Here is a 22,461-nt window from a genome sequence, read left to right on the forward strand (position 1 = left end):
TCATATAAGTTCGATCTATTTTATTTTGCAATCTTTACTTTCCAATCTATATCATAAAAATACCAAAAATGTTTATCTTATTATCTCTATCAGATCTCACTTTTGCAAGTGGCCGTGAAGGGATTGACAACCCCTTTATCGCGTTGGTTGCAAGGGTCTTATTTGTTTGTGCAGGTACTAGGGATTTGAGTGTAGCCTCCTACTGGATTGATACCTTGGTTCTCAAAAACTGAGGGAAATACTTACGCTACTTTGCTGCATCACCCTTTCCTCTTCAAGGGAAAACCAACGCATTCTCAAGAGGTAGCATAATGCTCAAAGATCAAAAGGTAGAAATCAAGAAGGAGCATCAAGTGTTGATGGTTAACAAGACCACTAGCTAGTTTCAAGAAAAAGGGCAAGGGAAAGAAAGGGAACTTCAAGAAGAGTGGCAAGCAAGTTGCCACTCCCGGGAAGAAACCCAAAGCTGGACCTAAGCCTGAAACTGAGTGCTTCTACTGCAACGGGACTGGTCACTAGAAGCGGAACTGCCCCAAGTATTGGCGGATAAGAAGGATGACAAAGTGAACAAAGGTATATTTGATATGCATGTTATTGACGTGTACCTTAATAATGCTCGTAGTAGTGCCTGAGTATTTGATATTGGCTCGGTTGCTCATATTTGTAGCTCAAAACAGGAGCTACGAATTAAACGAAGATCAGCTAAGGACGAGGTGATGATGCACGTCAGAAATGGTTCCAAGGTCGATGTGATCGCCGTCGGCACGCTACCTCTACATCTACCTTCGGGATTAGTTTTAGACCTGAATAATTGTTATTTGGTGCCAGCGTTGAGCATGAACATTATATCTGGATCTTGTTTAGTGCAAGACGGTTATTCATTTAGATCAGAGAATAATGGTTGTTCTATTTATATGAGTAATATCTTTTATGGTCATGCACCCTTGAAGAGTGGTCTATTTCTGTTGAATCTCGATTGTGGTGATACACATATTCATAATATTGATGCCAAAAGCTGCAAAGTTGATAATGATAGTGCAACATATTTGTGGCACTGCCATTTAGGTCATATTAGTGTAAAGCGCATGAATAAAGTCCATGCAAATGGACTTTTGGAATCACTTGATTATGAATCATTTGATACTTGCAAACCATGCCTCATGGGCAAGATGACTAAAACTCCGTTCTCTGGAACAATGGAGCGAGCCAATGACTTATTGGAAATAATACACCGATGTATGCGGTCCGACGAGTGTTGAGGCACGCGGCAGGTATCGTTATTTTCTAACCTTCACAGATGATTTGAGCAGATATGGGTATATCTACTTAATGAAACACAAGTCTAAAACATTTCAAAAGTTCAAAGAATTTCAGAGAGAAGTGGAGAATCAACGTAACAAGAAAACAAAGTTTCTATGATCTAATCGCAGAGGTGAATATTTGAGTTACGAGTTTGGCCTTCATTCAAAACAATGTGGAATAGTTTCACAACTCACGCCACCTGGAACACCATAGCATAATGATGTATCTGAACGTTGTAAATGTACTTTATTAGATATGGTGTGATCTATGATGTCTCTTACCGATTTACCATGATCGTTTTGGGGTTATGCATTAGAGACAGCTGCATTCACGTTAAATAGGGCACCGTCTAAATCCGTTGAGACGACACTGTATGAACTGTGGTTTGGCAATAAACCTAAGCTGTCATTTCTTAAAGTTTGGGATTGCGAAACTTATGTCAAAAGGCTTCAGCCTGATAAACACGAACCTAAGTCTGAGAAGTGTGTCTTCATAGGATACCGTAAGGAAACAATTGGGTACACCTTGTACCACAGATCCGAAGGCAGGATCTTTGTTTCCAAAAATGGAACCTTTCTAGAGAAGGAGTTTCTCTCGAAAGAAGTGAGTGGGAGGAAAGTAGAACTTGATGAGGTAATTGTACCTTCTCTCAATTTGGAAAGTAGCTCATCAGAGAAATCCGTTCCTGTGATGCCAACACCAACTAGTGAGGAAGCTAATGATGACGACCATGAAACTTCATCTCAAGTTACTACCGAACCTCGTAGGTCAACCATAACATGATCGACACCAGAGTGGTATGGTAATACTGTTCCGGAAGTCATGTTACTAGACCATGGCAAACCTGCGAACTATGAAGAAGCTATGATGAGCCCATATTCCGATAAATGGCTTGAGGCCATGAAATCTGAGATAGGATCCATGTATGAGAACAAAATGTGGACTTTGGTGGATTTGCCCGATGATCGACGACCCATAGAGAATAAATGAATCTTCAAGAAGAAGACTGACACTGATGGTAATGTTACTATCTACAAAGCTTGACTTGTCGCAAAAGTTTTTTTTATGTTGTAATAGTAACAAGAATACATATTGTTATAATTTTTCAAATCCTAAGTCAAAACATAATATGAGAAATGAAAATGACATTTTTTTCTTGATGATAAGAAAATGGGATAGTTGACTGGGTCGCCTCAACGCGCGCACGGCGACCGAGAAGGCTACTCTGGCCGTTGCACCCGCACTGAAGCAACACCAGTCCAACTGCCCCGACAATAAAAAGCAGGTAGGGCTCGCCGACAAACCCAATCACCTCTCCTCCACACACCGCCACTTATCCTCCTCCCCACTCCTCTCCTCCCATCTGCATGTCGCATTGATGGGCAAGTACGACAATTGGTAATCGGTGTCGGTGGGTGGATCTGCGGGAAGCTCTTGATCGTGGCGCCATCGCGCATGGTTTCCGGCACATCAGCATCCACCACTCCGGAAGAGGTGACGCTCTCTGACGATGACAAGGGCAGTAGCAGCCGCCCCTCCTCGGCTACGCGCACAGATGACGAATTCGCGACGCAAAATAGAGTTGTTGTTTGCATTGTCGCTCCGCGACTGCGATCTGGCACTACACTAGCTGCTGCACAACCGTGACATCCAAATCGGACGCAACATCAAGGAGGAGCCGTCGCGCAACCGTGCACTATGATAGTAGCCGAGGGCGACATCCGAGCTGGCATGCAGTGAGCGGCATTTGCTGTGTCCGGCGTGGCGCCGGACTAAGTTCGTGCTGGCCGAGACCTCTCGTTGCCCTGGGCCGAGGATCAGTCTAGGACCACCGCGCAGACGTCCTCCCACCGTCAGCGCCAGCCGAGTGATCAACTCCTCAAAGTTGGGATGAAGGAGTCTGAGCGCGTCTCGTGCGTTCGCCGACAATGGCAATATCAAGAGCGTGTCGACGCTGCCCGGCGGGACGCAGATGAAGGTAGCCAAGCAACTACTTTGGGAGACCTTTCGTTGTTGGTAGGACGAGGATGTCCGGAAGGGACGATGACGAAGGTACCGACGGTTTAGTAGGCCATGCCTAAAACGTCACCTTTCGTACTTTGCTTAGTTTAGTTTAATTTTATTCGGTAGTTGAACTTTGTTAATTTGCTTCTTTTGATTGTAAATATATCAAAATTCTAAAAATATTGTTCAGTTTACATGAATTTAGTCCGTCTTTTTAAATTGTTTATTTGAACTAGTGCGAATATTTGGTGCATGTGGTTGGATGGTCGGCTCTCGCTGTCATCCGCGTTAGAGTTGTTTTTACTTCATTATATATATGGTTGGATGGTAGACTCTCGCTATCAACAGGGTTGGAGTTATCTTACTTTATCATGGCCTGGATCTCATCATCAACCGCATTGAATTGTTGCCATTACTCATTACTCTACGACACTACTAGATCCGCGGTAGGGTTGCATTTTACTCGACGATGATTGATGGCGCACTACAAAGATCCGCGGTCCGCGTCACCTGTCCCGTGAGTCCGTGACTGCTTGCTTGCAGGTGCACAACTTGCTACTCTCAATCCTCGCTCCTCCTGGGCTAGCTGTTTCTCCATGGACGGCGATGGCCGCAGCGACTGCGACGCCTCCGGCGAGTGGATCTGGGTGCGTCGACCGCAGGAAGCGGAAGCTGCGGCTGTGGCTGCGGCGGCGGAGTGGCCGGCGGAGGAGGCGCGGCCTCTGAAGGTGGTGTTCGGGTCCCCAGCGAGGCACTTCACGGATTCGGCGCCGATCTGGAACGGCCGTCTCGGCGCCATGGTCTGGGGCGGCGTCACCTCCGAGAAGCTCCAGCTCAACCGTAATTGACAGACCCCGTTCCCCCCCTCTTCTGAAGGCTTGATTACTCTGCTATAATATCACCAATTTTAGTTCAAATATTGGGGTTTTTGGTCGGGAAGCACTCTCGTTCCTGCTCGGGAATCAAATTCACCCAGAAACACCGCAGCAATCAAAATGCTCTTAACAGATGATGATTTAGAGCCTCGATTTTAAAACTATGACATCTTGAATTTTCGATTTTAAAACAAATGTGTTCACTTTTTGGAATAAATTATGGGTGTCACTGCAGTGGCAACACGCACAACTTTTCCTGCTCCCGTTATCTCCTCCTATGCGCGGCCATGCTCATGCCATCGGTGAGAGCACACTCGAGACAGAAAGCAAAATGGCTGGAATTTAATGGGGAGAAATTTAGCAAACGAATGGAGAGAGAAGCATTATGGTTGGAACATGGTTGCTTCTGTGTGTTGTTAGATGAGGGGAAATCGATGGTGAGAGCGCGTCCAACACAAGCATTGTATCGACCGGTAGATGGAGATGTCAATTGCCCACGTATCTATCTTTTGCGTTGTGTTCAATGTAAGACATCTTGATAAATTCTAATCCTTTTCACATTACGTTGCTGGTGGTCTAGTGGATACTGGGAGGTTCTGATAGACTGATACATATGTTTGAGCTGAATAGGTGCATGCATATCAAAATAAAATGGAAAAAATGGCGCATGTCGGTATTTTCCTATTTGAATCCATCATCGTAGTTTCCGGGGATGTGTGCATGGTCGCCTCTCGCTGTCAGCCACGTTGGAGTAGCACTTTTACTGAAAGTAGCATGATTTGAAGTCCGGAGTACACTGTCGGAATATGTGCATGGCTTTGCAGATCCTTCATGCCAGGATTCATCTTTGCACTTTTTAAATGAGAATGATAGGGATCATATTTATTGATCTTGCATGTGTTCTTCAAAAGTACAATGAGACGATTTTCTACCACTTTTCTGAATAGATGACGTGAAAATTAGGAAGCTTCTTTTTCGTCATTCTGTTATTACTGTTTCCCTATAGGTGAAGGATATCAGTCTTTTTTGTTTCCTTTCCCCACTCATGTACACCTTTCACTGTTTCACATACCTATTAGGCTATTACCTTCACTCATATTGGCTTTCTTCAATATTACCTATCTGATTATTTTTGTAGAGTTCATTGCTTCATATCAAAACTGTTGATGCAGATGATACATTATGGACGGGCGGGCCTGTTAATTATACAAACCCCAAAGCACCTACTGTTCTTTCTGAAGTAAGGAGCCTTGTTGATAAGGGACTGTATCCTGAAGCTACAGCTGTTGCTTATGGCCTGTCTGATGACAAGGCGCAGGTACACATTTTATTTTAGGTTGATGGAAGAGTTGTGCTGCTAAATCGATGTTGAAACATTGCTTATGTTTTAACTGTAGTATTACCAGCCTCTCGGTGATATTGATCTTGCCTTTGGTGAGCATACCAAGTATACAAATTATAAAAGATACCTTGATTTGGAATCTGCAACAGTTAATGTCACATACAGTGTTGGGGAAGTAGTGTACTCAAGGGAACACTTCTCCTCAAATCCACATCAAGTAATTGCGTCTAAAATCTCTGCAAACAAACCAGGAGCTGTCTCCTGTACAGTATCTTTAGCAACACCACTAGATCATCGGATTCGTGTAACAGATGCAAATGAAATAATCATGGAGGGTAGCTGCCCAGGAGAAAGGCCCGCGGGAGATGACAATGCATCTGATCATCCTCCGGGAATGAAATTTTGTGCTATTCTCTACCTGCTGATGAGTGGTGCCAATGGCCAAGTGCAAGTATTAAATGATAAGATGCTGAAACTTGATGGTGCCGACTCAGCAGTTTTGCTCCTTGCAGCTGCAACCTCATTTGAAGGGCCATTTGTCAAGCCTTCTGAATCGACACTTGATCCAGTGACATCAGCATTCACAACATTAAATATGGCTAGGAGCATGTCATATGCGCAGCTAAAAGCTTATCACATGGATGATTACCAGAGTCTTTTCCAGCGCGTGTCCTTGCAACTTTCACGAGGTTCTAATGATGTACTTAGAGGTAGCACTTTGGCTCACTTACCTGAGAATATCTCTCAGGATGCTGAGGTATCTGATTGCACTGTACAGATAGTTGATGGTTCAAGGTTAAAAGAGCTTAATAATTCAGAGAAGCCTACTGTAGACAGAATTATAAGTTTTAGACATGATGAAGATCCTTCTCTGGTAGAACTTCTGTTTCAGTTTGGGCGCTATCTACTCATTTCTTGTTCGAGGCCTGGAACTCAGGTTTCCAATTTGCAAGGAATATGGAACAACGAGACTAATGCACCATGGGGGTATGTTTTTACAACATATCTTGTCTTGTTTTGTTGTTTATGCCAGCTATATATCTTGGGGTATTATTTTTTAGACTATTGAATAAGAAAACGGCTGCACCTGTTTGTCTGGGTCACACTTTGTAGAACTTGTGTACTCAGAGCATACGTCATTTAAATATCATCCTAATGGGGTCACAGACGACCAACTCTGTGAAATGGATTGTCCTTGCATGCAGTCTGGTGTTACATGACCATTTTTGCTATGGCAAGCAATAAATTTTAGAAGTTTGAAAAATCTCTTGACAATCCTTAGCTGTTCTGCATCAAAATGAGGAAAATATAAGTGGAAAACATGACAAGTGGCCCTTTCTCTTAATATGTTTTAAAACTATCATGTACTCCCTCTGTTCCTAAATATTTGTCCTTCTAGAGATTTCAACAAGTGACTACATACGGAGCAAAACGAGTGAATCTACACTCTAAAATATGTCTATATACATCCGTATGTCATAGTCCATTTGAAATCTCTAGAAAGACAAATATTTAGGAACGGAGGGAGTAGAAGTTAATCTAATTTACACAGTTTACATGTTAAGACTAGTCTTTTCTTTTGAACTAAGAGACTGGCCTTTGGCTTCAGTTTTAAGGTTTAAAGCTGTATTCATTTTTCTGTAGATTAATTAAGGATTCTCGTGTACACACATTGTCATCCTGTTACTTGCAAAAGTAACACACATTTGGCCTTTTCGATGCAAAGACACCAAAGTAAAAAAAACATTAGAATGAAAGACACCGAAGTAATTGAGGCCAACATTTTGTGTATCCAGTTGATGTTAATACATACAGGCATGCTCATTCCCTTCAACACATTGGATAATCAGTTACCCAAGAACCGTATTGATTAACGCTCATATTCCCATTATTTTTATGTTATATTAGGCACATGGTTTGACACTGCATGACAAAATACTGAATACATATGAAGAAAGCCATAAAAAATTAAATTCCCTGCATTAGTTTCTCAAATATAGGTTTAGGGATTCTTTATGTAAAGAATGTAACTTGAATTTTTTTTATGATGTCAAAAAATGAAACTTGAATTTTTGGGAAGATGATAATTTAGTATATATTTCCTTAATTTCTGGTGCATTCTAAACAATTGATCTATTAAAGGGGTTATCCATCTTTTATTCAAGTAAATTTTGTTGTGGGTAATACTGATTCTCTTGCCATTTGTAGCAAATTAATGCCTTAGTGTTTGTAATGTAAGTTATTTGAGATTATATTAATGATAGTCCTATTTACACTATTTTCTGGAGTCCAAGTTTGATAACAATATGTCATTCCTTTCACTTTCCAGTACAGTTCCCCATCCAAATATAAATCTACAAATGAATTACTGGCCATCACTTCCTTGCAACCTTAGTGAATGCCAAGACCCACTATTCGACTTCATTGGATCCCTTTCGGTCAATGGGGCTAAGACGGCAAAAGTAAGTCTACTTTCATAAAAGAGCGTCTCTGGAAACTTTCGTGAGTGTTCCAACATATCTTTCTACTTTCTAGTGAATTGAACTTTTATGAATACTATTTCGTGTGGCCATTGCCATAGCCTTGGATCCTACTCCTAGCAGTATCACTGAGGCCTGACAACGAAGAAGTAGTAGTGATGCTACTAGAAGCCTGGGATCTGCCAATTTGCATAAGGGGCAATAGTTAGCTGTGCAGTTTCTTCTTTCTATAGGATTTTGATTGCATATGTACATGTCTATAATCTGTCCCTTTGGCCCAATAGCAATACAAAGGTCATTCTGTCGACAGTCACTACTGCGTGAGGATGAAAACAGACCAATCTAACAAGGCAATTAGTTATTCAAATATCTGATTTCCACATGATACTGTATGCTACAGTACCACGACAACACTTGCTCCACGACATTATAAATATATCCAGATGATAGGGTCTTTCCTCAGTTCATTCTTAGTGTCACTGAGTATCGACTATTGAGTATTTACTGTTAACGCAACAACGTAAATGTGAATACAAAATTTGAAGTTCGAGAGGCACTTGCCCTTGATCACTCAAGGATAAAGAATTGCAACTTTGTGCATCTCCTTGAGGAACTATTTGGACAACTCTATTAAATATTTTGTGTGTAAGCATATTACCAGATTTAATTTTATTCAGTTTACATGTTCCAAATGGATTTATAGCATAGTTTGGCACCTTGTATTTCATGGGAACTTTTTGAGGTAATGATATGTTTTCTTTACAGGTGAATTACGGAGCTAATGGCTGGGTTAGTCACCAAGTCACAGACTTGTGGGCAAAAACATCACCGGATTATGGTGATCCTTCATTTGCTCTATATGGCCAATGGGTGGGCCATGGCTTGCTACACACCTGTGGGAACACTACAGTTTTACGATGGACAGAGTGAGTGATGACATGGGCATGGAATGCAATGTCATGCAGTACTTGTATGCATTACTTTCTTGTATCACCTTTAAGCACAGATTGTGATCATACGTCATAGGCAGATATGAGAATTACTGTCGCCGCTTGCTTATGTTGGAGCCTAATCTCCCTTTATGTTTATGTGATTACACTATCTTATTTGAAGAATTGGTGGTAAAAGGTAGGCTTAAACCAAATATGAGTGATAAGGCAAGCACCAACAAATTTGGATTAGACAAACTGGTTAACTGTACTAAAAGATAATGATGTTTAGTAGCAATGACTGGCCAATAGTGTTTAACTATCCTGTTGAATAGATTGTTGGTTCATCTACCTTTTTCATGTGTTCTGATTGATGGATAATGTCTTAGAGGATGTTGTGAATATATGGTGAAATCCATACTGATAGCTTTGCCGCAAAGTGCAAGCTCATCTTCTGGAGATTGGAGAGACATAAATGTGATCTAGACAAGATCAAGTTACATCAGATGTGATATTCTGTTCTTTTTTGGCAGGAATTTTTGGAGAGAACAGCGTATCCACTTTTGGAAGGATCTGCCTCCTTTCTGTTGTCCTGGTTGATTGAAGGCCAAGAAGGCTATCTGGAGACCAATCCTTCTACTTCCCCAGAGCATTATTTTACTGCTCCGGATGGCAAGGACGCATCTGTGAGCTATTCAACAACTATGGACATGTCAATTATTAGAGAAGTATTCTCAGCTGTTCTTTTGTCTGCTGATGTAAGTCTTCATTTCTATTTACTGTTGTTGAAAGAGACAGGTTTCAATTAATATGCAGATACTTTGGTGATACTATGAATGAAGCATGCAGATTTAAAACGTTATATTAGAGTTATAGTTAAGTCTTGTCATTCTAGCATGTATTTATTTGAATGTTTATGTGTTTGAAGTATTCATACGTGTGTTATCAGATTTTAGGAAAATCCAGCACTGATGTGGTTCAGAGGATAAAAGCGGCACTACCAAGGCTCCCGCCAATAAAAAATGGTAGAGATGGTACAATCATGGAATGGGTATGTATATATTTTTTATTTTTTTATCTCTCAAAGTGATTTCAGTTGGTCTGTTCAGTTTCATAATACTTGTTTTTTCATGCACAGGCACAAGATTTTAAGGATCCCGAACCTCATCACAGGCATGTATCTCATCTGTTTGGTCTTTATCCTGGACATACCATGACACTTGAGCAAACACCTGACCTCTGCAGAGCTGTTGCCAATACTCTTTATAAAAGAGGTACCTTTTTGCATATCAGAAGGGCAGTATTATAATTTGATCCTTATTTGAAGTTATCAGTCTTTAGTTTGGGTTTGTTTCAAAATAAATTATGATCTCAGAGAAATTATTGTTAGATGATGACCTCCTGAGATTCCTTCCATGACGGTCACTCGATCTTGCATGAGCTCCTTTTTGCTGATCTCAGCATTTTTTAGATTTTGAGGGTTAACTGTTGAAGATAAGAGGAATGGACATATAGCACAGAAGAATAAAGGAGGAAGGCCATCCAGTGACATACTGTAATTGCATTCATCAAAAGCAGTATATGTATAAACACAATTGTTTCAGTAGAGCAAAAATACAAACAAAACCCACAGCAACTTAAAAACTTCTTAAAACAGATGTTAGCTATACACTTATGCACACCAGCATCAGCTTGGGTGCTCAACAATTTTATTTTGTTTTTGAAACGGGGGTGCTCAACAATTTCGTAGTAGAAGGATAGCAAGGTTAATTGGGACTGGATCGACCACTGTTGTTCTCATGTAAAATTGAAATAAACAGTTACCATGTTCCAAGAGGATAATTCAGTGTTGTCTGTGTCAGAATTTTGTAAACTTCTTACAAAGGTTGCTGATCTTATTTTTCCATGGTCATTTTCTTTCAAATGGCGAACAGTCTAGTGGTATTATTAAGTTGATTTTTTTCTTATGCAGTTTGCTTGCATGACCAGTTGTTATATTCTTTTATGTCACCTTTCAGTTTGATCTGAAAAGTACCGCATATTTATATTTTCAACAATTGCATGGCACTGTTAAGAATGTCAAATTTATCACGTTTATGGCAAGGATTGTCTGTAACCACACTTTCTCTGTCTTTGCTGCTTGGCACTGAGTTTTTTTTCTATTGTTTAGGTGATGAAGGCCCTGGGTGGTGAGAGCGGCGTTTTGGCTCCTAGGTGCATATGCACCCATTGCCGAAATACACATTTCGAAAAGTTGAAAAATTCGGAACAAAAATCCCACGTGTATATCCGGACATTTTATGTGCGTTCACAAGGTTTCGGTGAAAAATGACGTTTTTTGTGGCTTGTGTAAAAAAGATAAAGAAATGCCTCGTGAATAGTTAGAATGAAGCATCAGAAATTGTCTTTTTTACACAAGCCACAAAAAACGCCGTTTTTCACTAAAACCTTGTGCACGCACATAAAATGTCCGGATATACACGCGGGATTTTTGTTCCGAATTTTTAACTTTTCGAAATGTGTATTTCGACAATGGGTGCATATACACCTAGGAGCCAAAGGCAATAGCGGTCTACTTCATGGAAGATGGCCCTGTGGGCTCATCTTCACAACAGTGAGCATGCATACAAAATGATTCTGCAGCTAATCACTTTGAGAGATCCTAATGACAAGCCTGACAATAGAGGAGGTCTATACAGAAATTTGTTCACGGCGCTTCCACCATTCCAAATCGATGCAAATTTTGGGTAAACCAGATCATCTTCAGCCTAATCAATCATTTCAATCCAACCTGTTTACCATAGTATGATTTGTTGAATTGCGAGACACAAAGTTGCAGCTAGTAGGCATAACCTCGGTGATGACTCTAAGCTGTCAACTGTTAACCACTTAAAAGAGGTCTAACAATAGTGACCGTGCTACTTAGTTGCACGATCGATTCGCAAACATCACAATCGGTGTATTCTCTTGCAGATTCCCAGCTGCATTGTGTGAAATGCTTGTGCAGAGCACCGGGGGTGATCTGTACCTGCTCCCTGCTCTGCCCCGCGACAAGTGGCCCCACGGGAGCGTTAAAGGTCTGAGGGCCCGAGGCGGGACGACGGTTAACATCTGCTGGAAAGAAGGTACCCTCCATGAAGCTCTTGTATGGTCTGGCAGCAGCGGGAACTCGCTTGCGAGGATCCACTACGGCGATCGCTCTGCCGTGATCAGTGCCTCCCCAGGCCAAGTTTACAGGTTCAACTCGGAGTTGAAGTGCTTGAAGACTTGGCTACTGTGAGAATGTACGTGTGCTGGTTCTGCAAAATCTGAAGGCATTATCTGTTGCACCAAAATTTACTGAATTCTCGGTGAGAACAATAATGGAGATATCCTAAGGCACAGCCTGTTGTGACAAAATTTACTGAATTCTCAGTGAGAACAATAATGGAGCTATCCTAAGGCACAATCTGGTGTGACAAAATTTACTGAATTCTCAGCGAGAACAATAATGGTACTGAATTGTCAGTGTGAACGATAATGGAGCGGTCTCGTTAAACCTTGGCGCCGATTAAACTTATTTATTCCACTGAAGTTTTCTTGGGTTCTTTTCTTTTAAAATAACGGGCGCATGTTGGTTGCCTGCATGAAGTCCTAAAAAACCATATGGGCCGTGTTTGGTTGCCCCCATTAGGCCCAGCCTGGCCCGCGCGGGAAGAAAGTGGCCCGTTTGGTTGCCTGCGTTCACTGTGCGGCCCGCATCGCACGAAACTTAAAGCACGTCCAGGCCAGACCCAGGGGAAACGCCCGAATCGGCAATAGCTCGCGAGTCTGGCTCAGGCGAGGCAGGGGAGGGCGACGCGCTTCTCCCCTCGTGCGAGCAGGGGAGATGGCGCGAGCTCGCCCGCGTCGCCGAAAAATCGGCGGGAGGATTTCGGCTCACCTCCCGCCGAGTCCACCCCTATTTAGCCCCTCCCTCACCGCCCCAACTCCCGCCACCATTCTTCCTCCATTCGAGTTTTCCCGCCGACGCGCATCAGCACCGACGAGCAGGTAAGTGGCGCATCTTCATCGGCCAGCGGTCCACGGCGTCGGCGCTCCTTCACCGGCCGGCGTTGATCTTCCACGACCGTCCCCCCTCGTCCTCAAGTTGCAACCATGGCCTCTATGAGTTCAATCCCCCTTTCTCTCTGTTCCTTCTAGCTAGATCTGAGCTGCAGCTAGGGTTTGATCTAGATGCATGGTTGATTAGTTGTCTGATCTATGAGCTGATATGGTTGGTTGCTATGCTACGGTTGCAATTTGTGGTAGGGTTAGACGTTCAAGCATGTGGTAGGCTAGATTAGTAGTAGAGTTTGAAGTTGAACCTTGTGCTTGTGTTGAATCATGCTTAGATCTGTGATTTGTAGCTACTGGTGGTCCATTTATAGCATGTTGTTTGTTGTAGATGTATGTTCCTGCTCATAGATTGTCCGATATGCTTGGTATGATAGCGATGAAGCATGTGCTTACTATGATAGTGATGAACAATGTACATGTATGCTTCTGCTTTCATGGATTGTTCGGTATGTTGTGTGCTATGCTTACTGTCAATGTGTGCTACGATTGTATGACATGACCACGCAGACGCAAGATCTTAGTCAGGCCCTGGTCGTGTCCGACAGCCAGTTTGCTCCATCGTTTGTCGAGGACTCGCAGCCTATGTCTGAGATGGCACCTGATTCATAGGTGTTCGCGTCTGATTCCCTCTATGTGCCAGTAGTGCTCGTTGAGCCAAATCTTGCTGCTGTTGCTGCTGCCGCTGCAATCAAGCTAGCAACAGCAAAGGCAAAGAAGGATGGTAGGTCGAACAATATGAAGTGGCAGCCGTTCATGTCCACATTCGTGCTGAACAAGATGTGTGAGCTCATCTCTAGTGGAGTTAGGACTGACAAGGGCTTCAAGGAGGTGCACTTGAACACCGTTGCGAAGCAGGTGTTCGAGTTCTGTGGGCAAGAGGTGTTTGCCACCCAGGTGTACAACCACCTGAGGAAGTGGAGAAGTCGGTGGATCCAAGTGTCCAAGCTGAGAGACCTTAGCGGCGCCTCATGGGATGAGAACACTTGCTCCATAGTTCTGGAGGCAGAGCACTACGCCGGCCATGTCGCGGTTAGCTCACAGCCCTCTTCCTTTCCATACTGTCCACCATTGCCTACTCCTAATCGCAACTAACAACACTTGTGTTTTATTCTTAGAACCAGCCAAGGGACGCTGAGTTCCTCAACACACCCATCCAGAACTACAGCCAGATGCAGCACATCTTCTCCTTCGGGCTGGCAACTAGGAACCATGCCATGGGCTCGGGTGAGCCTCTTGGTTCTCCCATGCCAGTCTTCCCTGGGACACCGGACGTCGAGGTCCTTGATGGCCCTGACAAGCCCGCTGCAAAGCCCTTTGACAAGCCATTTGACCCCGTCCATGATAGGAAGAGGAAGAGAGGAGGCCTAATGGAGGAGATCAATGTCTTCTGCAGCATGACTGAGGCGGTGAAGGAGGTGGCAACAACCATCAGGGAGTGCAAGCCCCTCGACGTCCACCCTGACCTGTATGGCGCTGTCATGACCCAGGGTGGCTTCAGCTATGAGGCTCTCATGGCAGCTCTCAGCCACCTGCTTGACAACAAGGCCCAGGGTGTTAGGTTCGTTGCCATGGCCGACGCTCACAGGGTGCTGTGGCTCAGGAGCAGCCTGGGCAAGCACTACTACTAGAGTAGTGCTGCCTGTGAGCGTGCATGATCCCCGACGGCGATGGCAGTGGCGACGAGTGTGCTTAACTCTTGCTCTTGTGCATTGCTAGGGCAAGTCGTATGTCGTGTTCATCGGTAAGGTCCCAGGGGTTTATAGTTCATGGGAAGAAGCGAGTGCACAAGTGGCATCGTATAGCAAGTTAGCAACAACACCTATAAAGGGTTCAAGACTAGGCAGGCAGCAGAAAAAGCACGACAGCAGTGTTGACAGTCGCAAGGTTGGAGGTGTCAAGGTGGATCGTCAGTTTGGGCTGAAGCTGAAGAACTGCATCATCTTCGCTCAGTTCATCGTCATTGCTGTGTTGTGGCGTTGGTGTGCTAGGTGTGGGTAAGCTCACCAACTAGGGTACAAGGTAAGCACAACATGTACGCCGTATGCAACCAAACGCCGTGTTCATGTGCCGCTCGGGCTAATGCAGGCAACCAAACAAAGTGCACTTGCGTTTTACCTAATGCAGGGACACTAGATGCAGGCAACCAAACAACTAGCAGATGGCGTATTAGGACCTGTTTTTGCTCAACCAGGCTGGGGTGAGAAGTGTATGCGATGCAGGAACTGTTCACAACGGCAACCAAACACGCCCATGGTGAACTTGCCCGATGTAGTCACTTTGCACCCCGTATTTTGAATTTACCAACCCAATTATCATTCAAATCTAGCACTCACTCCTCTTCTCTCTATAGTGCCTAGCCTTATAACTGTGCACCTTAGGAGCCCTCTCAGACCTTCTGTGCTTTCGGCCGTCAGATCGAGATTGTGAAAGTTCCTAACCATTCGATGTGGAGCTCCTTCCCGCATCAAATAGATTACGGGTTGGTACCGTTGCGGGTCGGGTGCGTCGTCGATTGAGAAGCTGCTCCCGTAACAAAGGCTCTGTTCAGAATCCCTCCTCACCGCTCCGACTCTGTGGAGTCGTGGAGCTCAGTTTTTGCAGCTCCGTGAAAATGAGCTAGCACCTGGTCCGCTCCGGAGCGGAGTGGAGGGAGCGGAGAGGAGCCGAACGCGGCCAAAATCACCAGATTCTGGTTTATTCGGGTGACATGTCGTACAGGAACCCATTAGTCACCACCCGTTAAGCTGGGAGACCGCTCCACGCTCCACCGCACGATGGCAGGACTGAACCCCTTCTCCCTTCCCTCTCCTCGACGACTCGAACCCTAACTGCATGGCGGCGGCAGATCCTCTCCACCATGTCCCCTCCCTCACCCGCCCCAGCGAAGCAAGCGGTGCCGCATCTATCCCCTGAATCCTATCACCCGTCGCGACCTCAACTTGTGGCCTTTGCGACGACATCAGTCCTAGGTCCGCCGCTACTGCCACTGTGGGGCACCGACGGAAGCTAGGTCCACTCCTAGGTATGCCGCTGCGGCTGCCTTCGTCGTTCGGTCCACCTTCTGCTTCTGCGCCTTCTTCCCCTGCCTTCCCTAATTCTCCTGTTGCCGCTGCGGATTGTGGACATCGATGAAAAGGGAGATGGAAAAAGACCTGAGCCGGAGCTTGGAATCTGTGGTACTAGGGCTCAACAAAAGAGGAGCACGTGGCGCTGCTACGACCATACGCATATCCAGTTTCTCTCGTTTGCTCATTCGTTCGTGCTGCCGCCGGCAATACGAACTCACCTCGCCACGACGTGATCAACACTACAAAGTTCCTGGTGAGTTTCTTTATTCTATCTGTCCGTGCTTTATTTTAATTCATCTTTTCTACAGTCTCATATCTCTGCTCGTCTCTATCCTCTCCATATCCAACGACATTCAACTTGCCATTGTGGTACTCCAATCTCTGGATTCAACAAGGTATGCTTCTGTTATGCCCACTCTATTCCAAAAGATATTAAAGTGCTTGTGTGCACAAAACTGTTTATATTTGTATGGCCACGTTTTTTTTGGAGAATTTGTATTTCACACGACAAAATTACAGGTGGGCGTTGCTTAGTGGTACAAATATTGTAGGGTGTTGTGTGGCTTAGCAAACTTGACTACAGTAAATATGCAGCATTCGGAAATTCAATTCATGTGTGCGCTAAATGCTAATCGACCTGGTTTGATTCAAGTTTCCAATTCATGTATACACACACAAATCGCGGGGTGCTCTTAGCAAACTTTGACTTATGCTATGTGTAGCTTTCAGACGACCAACTATTCTAATGTAGATTATGGTAGTCAACTTCATCAGTAAATTATATGTTACAACAATAGAGAAGATAGACAGAAGTGATGCAGAGCCATATGGTTGATGGTTTTACATTTTACAGGGGGATAATGGTTACTCCCTCCGTTCCAAAATAGATGACTCAACTTTGTACTAACTTTAGTATAAAGTTGGGTCATCTATTTTGGAACGGAGGGAGTAGATGTTATCAAGTTTTGTAGGAACAGGCACGTGAATCCTTGAGGAATAACCAAGCCCAAGCCAACGATGTTAAATTTGTTATGTGTTTCTCAGAGTATGTGATCATTAGCAACCATTGTGATGCCTAGATATATGGGCAGTCAATCCCAACATTTGTACATGAGTTATGCTCGAGGTAATCAACCTTACTTTGCACAGTAAAACGTATGGAGTTGTTTGAAAGCAAAACATCGTTGCTAAATTGATGAAAATGACAGAGCCCTATTTTTGTTCGCAAGTTGCAGGGAGGTTATCCAAGCGGAAAAAGAAAGTACCCACGCCAGGTGAAACAACAAGCTAATGCAACCGGGGCATTTTGCATTGGTATGTTCTTGAATTGCTTGCTCTCAAATGTGTGCTTGCACAATTAGAGATAGAAGTGGTAGTCATTTTCTGTTCGATAAAATTGGTAGTCCTTTTTTTGTTACTCTCAAATTTGTTCAAGATAAAAGTTTTTTGATTGGTTGTTATTTTTTTGTCTGTATATTTATGTATCTTTTACCTGGTAGGTTCCTTATTTCACTCAATCTTATTTTTCTAGGATACCATGTTTTCTCGAACACCTTTTCAGACAAGATGCCCCAGGAAAAATTGAACCTTGTTTTTGGCTCTCTAGGTCATACTGCAGTGTATGCCATCAGTTGAAACTAAGGTTTTGAACTGAAACCGACACTACAAATAGGTGCCTATATTTTTAATCACGGGTGTAGGTGCACCCCATTATCCTAACCTTTCGGTTGGAGACAAGTCCCTCGAGATGTGGATCATGTACAGAATATGTAACCATTCTGGCAACAGTAATCTTGTTTCTTCTATACATCCATCTTGTTCCACTTTCCTTCTCCCTGCAAGTGGTCTCGCTCTTATATTTCCTTTTTTAGAATGTTGTCACTTTATTGATTAAAGAACATCAATACAAAGTTCTCCCTGGATGAATTTCGGGAACACACTATGATAAAAGCACTTTACACCATGCTCTTATTCTCTTAAGTCTTTGTGAGACCTTCACTTAAGGTTCCACAAATTGAAAAGACATGCAAATATTTGCATTATTATTTTTGTCCCCTATTGAGCAGATGCAATTTATGAGAGTTCATAAATTCACTACGGGATCTTTCAATATTGATTCAGTTGTTATCTATGCACTTGAACTTTTTGATGCGAGTATTTTAGCATGTTTGAATCATGTGAAAATACATACTATTCTATACCATGTGAATCCATTTTCTTTAGCAATACATGTTAGTGAGCTCCGATGTCGTTAAGGCATAAGATAAGCTGACAACAATAGAACAACTAAAGAAGAGAACAATCTCATAAAATTGTCAATATTTTGTTCGATTACATGTCATTGAAAATAGGAGTTCAATTCTCTCATTAATCCATATATTTTTATATATCCCTACGAGCCTATTGAAAAAATAGACGGGTGCAGCAACGCGCGCCGTCATGGTCTAGTTCTTCCTTCAATTGTACGCTGCCCACGGAAATTAAAAATTGCAGTGAACCAATAGTAAAGGAAAGAGACAGTTACAAATGCCCTATCAGGGTTTAAAGACTGCAATAGGCACTCGCCGCTTGATATGAGATTTAGAAATCACTGAAGAATCATTGGTTGGGGCATCACCCAATGCAAAATAGACTTGCAATTCATCACCACCAGTCTAGAGAGTAGGAGAAACCGAACCATGAAGCATAACAACATGAAAGAAGATGTCGAAATCGCCGCACAAGTAGCCAGCCAAGTGCTCTCTTTGATAGACACACCAACTATCAAGATCCGAAGAGAGCCAACATATCTGGCGACACAAGTTCTCACAGACCCTTCGTCGACACCGGATTGGACATCATCGATGTAGGAAGGGGTCGGAGTGACCTTATTCCAATATGTTATCACCATGACCACCTCATCGATGCCACCAGGAAAATAAAACCTAAGGAAAAGAAAAACAAAACAAACGAGTCTCCACTCCTCTTACCACATACGAGGTTCTCAGACAAGGGAGAGGACAGGAGTCTATACATGCATGCCTACCGAGCTCATGATATAGTTTAATTTAATTTATGCTAATTTCTTTGATATGGGTAGAGGTTTTTTACACTTTTGTTGTACGGTTTGGTATTACACATTAGGCCAACATCTCATGAAAACTAATTATTGTAGCCTGACAAAGCAAATTCTCTAAAGTGGGTTGACCAATATTTCGATGTGTTTACAAAATTGGGGTATATGTTGTTCTTTCTCTCTTTTCAGTCTGTACATAATTTTATTTTGGCAAACGTTTAACACCGGCTGACCGGTCGAAGCCAGCGCCGGTCTCCTCGCGTAGTGGGCTCACAGCACGTGGCCCACGCACCACTTTGTGTTGCCCTTATCTTATCCACGGGACGCCCTCCTCCACTCATTTTTCTAACCCAAACACAATCTATTTTCCTCTTTCTCTGTGCTTCCTCCAAATGACACAAATCCATGGCTAAACAAATCACGCACAGCTTGCACCTCCGGCAAGAGCAGCATCTACTGGCCGCGGACACGCGCAGCTCGCGCTCTGCCCCAGTAGCAGGCCGCGTGCAGCTCTGGCAAGGGCACCATCTACTCGCCGCGGCCTTCCCTAGCAGATGGCTTGCTACAGACGAAGATCTGCACGCCCCGCTCCGCTTGTAGGAGTGGGCAACCACCAACAGAAGATGATGCAACCTCGGCTCGGCGGAGCTACAAGCATAGGCTCGCGCAGCTGCAACCAGCCACACAAATGCTGGAACAGGCGACGGCCGTGCTGCGACAACTTCGACGGCGATCCAGCTTTGCTGGAACCAACTACTTTTTTTGTTGGAACCATCATTAATTTTTGCTACCACCCACCCGCCCAAATTTTTGCTACCAGGTGATTTTTGCTGCAACCGATGAACCATTTTGCTACAACCGTTTCGATTTTTTGTTACTACCGGTGTTTGTTGATTTTTGCTACATCCTCTTCTGTTTTTCCTGTCTTTTTCGCTACAACCATATTTTGATTTTGCTGGAACTGAAGACATTTTTTGCTACATCCACCCACGACGGTGTTGCTCAACGGCGGCGATGGCTTTTTTTTTTGCTACAACCGTCCCGGATTTTTGCTACTACCGGAGATGCCATTTGCTACCACTGGAGTTTTTTCTACTACCAAAGTCTTCCTGGAAGCATCAGGAGTTTTTGCTACCACCCTTTGTTTTTGTTTTGTTTTTGCTGGAACCATCCTAAAAATTTTCTACCACCGTCTTTTGATTTTGCCGGAACCGGCATTTTTCGCTTTGGTGTCGGCGGTGAAGGCGGGTGGTGTTTTGGTTCGCCGGCGGCGGTGAGGCTACGAGCACCGGCGACGAGCAGGGGCAACGGTGGTCCAAGCAAGAGCAACGCAGGCCAGCGTGCGGGATCCCGCCAGCGGCGGTGCTTGCTTTTTTTCTCCTTTTTTTCCCGTGACGGGGGATGACGATAGAAGATGCGGGGCAGATCTGACGGTTACGCGCGTCCAGATCGAGCGGCTCTGGTTTGACCGGTCGAAACGTTCCGCCGGTGCGCCGGCACAGAGTACTGCCCTTTTATTTTAGTTTTTGTTCCTTGAACTGACAATTTATCGATGATTAATTGGTTATACATGCCTATGCAGTTGATGATAGTGTTGGAAATATGCTCTAGAGGCAATAATAAAAGTATTATTATTATATTTCTTTGTTCATGATAATTGTCTTTATTCATGCTATAACTGTATTATCCGGAAATCGTAATACACGTGTGAATACATAGACCACAATATGTCCCTAGTGAGCCTCTAGTTGACTAGCTCGTTGATCAACAGATAGTCATGGTTTCCTGGCTATGGACATCGGATGTCGTTGATAACGGGATCACATCATTAGGAGAATGATGTGATGGACAAGACCCAATCCTAAGCATAGCACAAGATCGTGTAGTTCGTTTTGCTAGAGCTTTTCCAATGTCAAGTATCTCTTCCTTAGACCATGAGATCGTGTAACTCCCGGATACCGTAGGAGTGCTTTGGGTGTATCAAACGTCACAACGTAACTAGGTGACTATAAAGGTGCACTACAGGTATCTCCGAAAGTATCTGTTGGGTTGACACGGATCGAGACTGGGATTTGTCACTCCGTATGACGGAGAGGTGTCTCTGGGCCCACTCGGTAATGCATCATCATAATGAGCTCAAAGTGACCAAGTGGTTGGTCACGGGATCATGCATTACGGTACGAGTAAAGTGACTTGCCGGTAATGAGACTGAACGAGGTATTGGGATACCGACGATCGAGTCTCGGGCAAGTAACGTACCGATTGACAAAGGGAATTGTATACGGGGTTGATCGAATCCTCGACATCGTGGTTCAACCGATGAAATCATCGTGGAACATGTGGGAGCCAACATGGGTATCCATATCCCGATGTTGGTTGTTGACCGGAGAGTCGTCTCGGTCATGTCTGCATGTCTCCCGAACCCGTAGGGTCTACACACTTAAGGTTCGGTGACGCTAGGGTTATTAGGAAGACTTGTATGTGATTACCGAATGTTGTTCGGAGTCCCGGATGAGATCCCGGACGTCACGAGGATTTCCGGAATGGTCCGGAGGTGAAGTTTTATATATGGGAAGTTGTCATGCGGACACCGGAAAGTTTCGGGGGCATATCGGTATTGTACCGGGGCCACCAGAGAGGTTCTGGGGGTCCACCGGGAGGGGCCACCCCTCTCGGAGGGCCTCATGGGCCGCAAGGGGCAGGGAACCAGCCCCTGGAGGGCTGGGCGCGCCCCCCCTGGGCCCATGCGCCTAGGGTTGGGGGGGGGGAAACCCTAGAGGGGGCGCCCCCTTTGCTTGGGGGGCAAGTCCCCCCCCCCTCCCTGGCCGCCGCCCCCCCTCTAGATCCCATCTAGAGGGGTCGGCCCCCCTTGCCCCTTCCCCTATAAATAGAGGGGTGAGGGGAGGGCTGCTGCACACAACCCAAGGCACAGCCCCTCCCCTCCCCAACACCTCTCCTCCTCCGTCACGTGCTTGGCGAAGCCCTGTCGGAGTACTGCTGCACCAACACCACCACGCCGTCGTGCTGCCGTTGGAGCAATCTTCCTCAACCTCTCCTTCGTCCTTGCTGGATCAAGACGGAGGAGACGTCGACCGTCCCGTACGTGTGTTGAACGCGGAGGTGCTGTCCGTTCAGCACTTGGTCATCGGTGATCTGAATCACGGCGAGTACGACTCCATCATCACCCTTCCCTTGAACACTTCCGCACGTGATCTACAAGTGGTATGTAGATGCAATCTCTCTCCCATGACTCGTTGCTTAGATGAACTCATAGATGGATCTTGGTGAAACCGTAGGAAAATTTTTAA

General features: G+C 44.5%; 1 long non-coding RNA gene and 1 pseudogene across 1 annotated transcript; both read left to right on the forward strand.

Moving 5' to 3' along the window:
- The first annotated feature begins 3,652 nt into the window (after positions 1 to 3,652).
- Positions 3,653 to 12,433, forward strand: LOC123093034 (alpha-L-fucosidase 2-like; annotated as a pseudogene).
- A 4,645-nt stretch (positions 12,434 to 17,078) lies between these two features.
- On the forward strand, positions 17,079 to 18,040 carry LOC123095086 (uncharacterized). Its single transcript, XR_006446092.1, has 3 exons — positions 17,079 to 17,224; positions 17,328 to 17,412; positions 17,630 to 18,040. It is a non-coding gene; the product is annotated as an uncharacterized lncRNA (long non-coding RNA).
- The last annotated feature ends 4,421 nt before the right edge of the window (positions 18,041 to 22,461 follow it).

Source organism: Triticum aestivum, chromosome 4B (genome assembly GCF_018294505.1).
Source record: "Triticum aestivum cultivar Chinese Spring chromosome 4B, IWGSC CS RefSeq v2.1, whole genome shotgun sequence".
In the NCBI taxonomy this organism is placed as follows: Eukaryota; Viridiplantae; Streptophyta; class Magnoliopsida; order Poales; family Poaceae; genus Triticum; species Triticum aestivum.